Genomic DNA, 6,197 nt, shown 5'->3' with positions numbered 1-6,197 from the left:
TGGCATTGCCCCTTATGCTTTTGGCTCTCCATCACTGGTATTCAGCTCTGAAATTAAATTCAGCCCTCAGACCAAAAGAGTTTCAACACCGCTGATGTAGGCAATTGCTTTCACTCACCATCGCTCTCAGCAATTGTTACTCAGTTTCATATCACCTCTTAACATGGAGGCTCCATTTTACTGTCATGGGTAATAAGCACACCCTCCATAAATGTGTCTAATCCCACTGAAGTGAGTGGCTATCACTGCATCTTGCAGAAGTGAATTTCATTAGTACAGCATGCACTGGGCGTACTTTCTTTCATCTGACCTGAATCTTTTGTCAATCCATTTCATTAGCAGACCCTGTCTTTCTACTATTATGGGAAAAAGAAAATGTGTCTATCCACTTTTCCCATACCATGTATAATTTTATAAACATCTGTCATACCACCTGCTTCCAACCCTCCACTCCTGCCATCTATTTTCTAAGCAAACCAGTCTCAAACGTGTTTTACTCCAATCCCTAGATGATATTTCTTGCCTTTTTCTGGATATCTATGACATCCAATAGTTTCAGAACTGTAAACAAGTTCTGTAAACATGAGTAGACATGTATAGGATTGCACTGTCAATGTAGCTGATTCATTTCCCCACCCCAGGTATTATTTTAATTTATTTTAATTCACATTAACTGATCGTTTAATTTCCTTACACAGGTAATTTTCCAAAAGGATCCTATTTAAACAAAAGGTAAAATATATCTATGTATGAATTATGTTGAAAATTGATCCCAAACTCAGCAAGATATTTTGATGAGGTCATACATCCTGGAATCTATTAGCATAATCCATTAGCAAATTATGGATCGGTAACTGGTTAACGAACAGAAAGCAGAGAGTAGGGATAAAAGGTCTATTTTTGCAATGGAGGAATGTAAACAGTGGAGTCCCACAAGGATCTGAATTGGGACCAGTGTTTTTTTATCTTCTTCATAAATCATGTGGTATTAGTAGTGGGGTGGCCATGTTTGCTGATGATACCAAATTATTTAGGGATGTTAAAACAAAAAAGGATTGTGAACACTCCGGATCTCTCCAAACTGTATGAATAGGTGTTAAAATGGCAAATGCAGTGGATAGCTTGATGAAAATGTTGACTCACTGCTTCCGGGGATGGGGGGGAACCTAATTCCATGTTGGGCATAATTAGAAAAGGAACTGAAAATAAAACTGCCAGCATCATACTACCACTATACAAATCTACGGTGCAACCACAGTTGGAATACTGTGCACAGTTCTGGGCACTGCACCTCAAAAAGAATGTTGTCGCGTTAGAAAAGGTGCAGCAAAGAACAACCAGAATGATCGAGAGTCTGGAGCAACTCTCTATGAGGTCTGGGACTGTTTAGCTTAGAAAAAAAATGAGTAAGGAGACACATGATAGAGGTGTACAAAATTATGTGTGGCTGGAGAATGTGGGTAGAAAGAAGGTTCCCCCCCCTCCTTTAAAATACATAATGAACTGAAGCTGAATGGTACAAGATTCAGGACAGACAAATGGGAGTATTTCTTCACACAGGGCAGTTGCAGAAGATGTAGTGATTGCCACAAACTTGAATGGCTTTAAAAGAGGATTTGACAGATTCATGAAGGATATGGCTTTCAATGGCTACTAGTCATGAAGGCTATAAATCACTTGCATGTCAGAGGTAGCATGCTTCAAATCTGTATGCAAGTTGCTGGGAACACAAGTGAGAGGGCGCAATTGCACTCATGTCCTAGAGCTGGCCATCACGGCGCTGCTTTGGTGTCACACTGCCGCTAAACCCCGCAGTTTTGCTGCTTTGGGGTAGTGACAGGTAATCCAAATGAAGGAGGCAGCACCGGCTTTCCAGCAGCTATTCGGCTGGCTTGACCCACCCCCTGCCCAGCTTCTGGAGACCAATTAGAAGATGCCTTCTTCCTGGGAATGCCTGCTGCGCAATGTCAGAGAGAGGCCAGATGGCAGAAGTGCCATGCTGACCTCGCTCCAGTGGGAAAAGTCAGTGTAAGTCCCCAACATTTCCAGTGTGCAGCTTCATCTATTTGCCCCATGGTGGATGCAAATCAGTGGCTGCGTCATGTAACTGACGCAGCACCGATTCACAGCTACTGCAGGGCAAAGATGACATTTAGACAGACACCTATTTGTGGGCTTCCTGCAGGCAGCTGATTGGGTACCATGTGAATAGAATGCTGGACAAGACAAACCTTTGGTCTGATCTAGCATGGATCATCTTGTGTTTTCTGCATATGCCCCATGGCTTGTGCAAAGCTTTTAATTTGAGTTAGATAGTGGGGAGGGGAACTTGGTACATGTCCTTTGACCTGTACATGTGGTTTTTTAATACTTCCTATTAAAAAAATAGCATGGAAATTAAGGGTTGGACCCTTAGAGTTGTTGGGCCAGATCTATACCAAGCAGGATAAAACACATTGAAAACGGTTTGAAAACAGTATATGTAATGTGTCCTGGGCCCAAACCGTTGTCAAAACCATTATAAACTGTTATAAAGCAGTAGTGTAGATCCTGCCTTGGTGAAGCATCCACTGATACTTCAGGGCTTTCAAGAGAGCTCTCTTTACCCTTTTGTCTCCTACAACTAGTCTAGAATAGGAAGGAACCATGTTACAATTATCTGATGTTGCAGCAGGAGTAGAAGTCACAAGGGGAAATCTTGATTCTGAATGCATGTGCAGAAATGTCAAGTGACTTTTTTAGACCTCACTTTAAAATGGTGCCCTTAGGACTCGAATATTTAGGGCTATGGTTTAGAATTATTTAGCCAATTTAGCAATGTGAGCTATGGGATTATGTTATTTGGGGTATCCATTCCTGAACATCTTTATCTATTAGGTTCCTTAGGTGACTCACTGCAGGAGTATGTGGAATGGAGCAATAATTAATAATGTCCTGCAGACCCAACAACTTGAAATATACTGTACTCCAAAGTAAGTTGAAACAAACCATACTAACTCAGGCCATTAAAGGCACTCTCCCCGTCGCCCAAACCACACATACACACCATCTTCCAGTATTTCTGGAAAATCATTTGGTTTAAAATTTGATTATCCAGGGGACAGAAGTTGCACAATTTTAGGACAGCCACAAAGATCCCTTCTCTGTGCCCACGCTGTACTAATTCAGCAAACAGATGACATGGAAGGATTGTGATTTCTTTGTATTGTTCTGACAGAACACATTATTTCCTTGGCTTAAACTTTGTTTTGCCAAGAAAACCAGCACCTCAGCAATTAATTGAAAGTTTTGTAATTTATTTATTGTTCATTCTGCTAAAGGAAAATAGAGAGAATACCCTTCTAGATTAATGGAGGTGAAGATAAAGGAGAAAATGTTACATGTTCCTCTTTTTCTAGGTTTTTCTCTCATTTACCCATTTATTTGGCTAGTGCAGGACAGAGTTGCTAACTTGCATTGTTTGCTGTGTTGGTTTGTTCAGTGGTGGAATGCCCTGCTCTGGTAAATAAGTCAAGGCCACTGGTTAGTAACTCCCACATCAAAGATATGCTTATGTGCAGGACTCCAGGAGCAAGACTTTTAGGCCAAAGGTAAGCTGTGTTTGTGGAAGGGGAAACCCTCCCTACTGGATAATTTATTTAGAAATGTTCTTTTTACACAAGTTGTGTTGCAAGCCTTCTGTGGCCACAGCTAGACCTAAGGTTTATCCTGGGATCATCCAGGGTTCGCCCCTGCCTGAGCACTGGATCCCCTGTGTGTCACCAAGATGAACAGGTTTAACCCCTGGACGATCCAGGGATAAACCGTAGGTCTAGCTATGGCCTCTGTCTTTTAAAACAGCATTGCAAACACAGACCCTATCTGTGACACACACACCCCAAAATTGTTGTATGAAGTCAACAAATATTTGCAGCAGTGGTTTCTCGTAAGTGAAAATCCACCATAACCATTACAACATAGGCAAGCAAGCACTTTAAAGATTAATGTGTGGGATACTTCCTGCTCTTTCCTAACACTAGCAAAGTAAACTTGGTTGCAAGATATAGCACGGGACTCAATCCAAATCAATTGTTTAAAAATCTTCTCTGAAAAGTTTTTCCAAAATTGTGAGCCTTATCTATTTTTAAAATATATAATATGTATGCATTTGTTCACATTTTACCAAAAATAAAAGTAGTGATCTGTAAAAGGCCTGAAACAACTTATTTGACCCAATCTATCTGTTATTTTTTTAAAAAACCAAAAAACTATCTGCTAGAAGGGAATTTGGGTGTCTCTCAAATGGCAAGGAAGGATCATTTACAGTGCAACCTATACTTGTCTACTCAGATGTAAACCCTGCTGAGTTTAGTGGGAATTACACCCAGGAAAATGTATATAGTACTGCATCTTCTTTAGACAGAAAAAAGTCCTACAACTCTCTCAGCATTCCCCAGCCAGCATGGGAGTTTTGTTGGGCCTTTGTGTTTGGTCTAGACATGCATAGAGTTGTGGCCTTAGAAAAACTGAGGCTGCAATTCTATACACACTTACCTGGGAGTACTCTCATTCAACTCATAAGTACCATTGAATTCAACAGGACTTACTCCCAAGTAAATGTGCACAGGATTGCAGCATAAATCATTTCAGATTTTTTTTACAAGAGGTTAAATTTTGTGATTTTATACAAAATAACCCCATTGAGCAGTATCCATTGCTGGGAATCCACCAGCACCAAACCCTCTGCACTAACAGGAATGACTGCTAGCGCATCAGAAAGCTAGCGTTCACTAGCGCAACCCAGGAAACTAGCTGAACTACTGCTTCTGGAATGAGACACATCCACGGAGTTCCCTTTTGTGGGTTCTGCTGACTTGTTCCATTCCGGAAGCAGTCGTTTTGGCTAGCTTTCTGTTGCACTAGTCAGTGCTAGCTTCCTGTTATGCTAGTGGTCGTTCCCACTAACAGCATTGGACTTTATCTGATGTTTGGCAAGTGTTCCACATTGTCAATGAAAAGCTAACTCATGCACTCTTCTGTTCAGAATCTGTAACTGCAGTTACTGCCCTCTGAAGCATAAAACGAAACCTGTTGATGAGGCTTGTACATGTAATAGAACTTAACTATAGCTGCATTCAATAACTATCACACAATGCTACATAAGCACACATTCTATATTATGTTCTGCAGTTCTTTATCTTCAATCTGTCCTAAAAAGGTATGGGTGTGGAGCGGAGAAGGCTGTTTTGTTTGTTTGAAATACTCACATTGAGTTGTCCCCTTTTTGAGCAAGGAACTTTAAGAACAGGCTAATGTACTTTACCAATTTTGCTCCAAACCAGAGGAAGGAAACTTGTGGCCCTCCATACATTGACCCTGTTCAGATGACACGCTATGCCATGGTGGTTAAGCATTTTCAGCTAAAATGTATGGCTTAGTGTGTTGTGTGAACCATTCCTAACCACGGTTTAAATACACTCACTCACCATTTGCTGCAAAAGGGTTAGCCTGTTGTCTGAACAGGCCCATTGTTGGACTTACTTCCAACTTCCCTGACCATTGGCCATGCTGGCCCGGGCTGCTGGGAGTCCAACAACTAGAAGGCCTGAAGTTTCCCCATTCCTGCTCTAAGCATTATTTAGAAGTTGTGCAAGAAAATCCTGCTGGGCATGAATAAAAAAAATGTAGTTGGTACCAAAAAAAAAATCTGGATAGGCCTTTCTGAACTTTTAACGCTTCCATTAACAAGAAGAAATGTTAGGAAAAGCTGCACCTGTTGACTTGGAGACATAGCAATGGAAAAACTATTTCTTCATGTCATATAGATGTTTAAAGCACAGCATCCAAGCTCAGAAAAAGTGGCAAAGCTATTCATTTCTTCTTGCCCCATTAAAACAGACTCAACTTTCAAAATGTATACCAAGTCCAACATCAAGTGAAGTTGGAGCCCAATAGGTTTCCTATCCTTAGTTCACATTGACTTGCAGCCATGTTCTGGGGCTTCACAGAGGGTTCCCCGCCCCCCCTAATCCTACCTGGTTATGCCTAGGACTTTTTGCATTAAACATTTGCTCTGTCACTGAGCTATGACTCTTCATTAGTATGTTAGGGAAGAAAGTAAAACGAGGACCCATGAAATAAAAAAGGGATCCTCATGATTTCATGTTGTTGTTTTTACAGAGCAATACCCTCCAAACCACAATCCAATCACAGAGCCC

This window comes from Elgaria multicarinata, chromosome 10 (assembly GCF_023053635.1).
Source record: "Elgaria multicarinata webbii isolate HBS135686 ecotype San Diego chromosome 10, rElgMul1.1.pri, whole genome shotgun sequence".
Taxonomy (NCBI): Eukaryota; Metazoa; Chordata; class Lepidosauria; order Squamata; family Anguidae; genus Elgaria; species Elgaria multicarinata.
The sequence above is the reverse complement of the archived record's forward strand: the minus strand, read 5'-3'. Positions refer to the sequence as shown.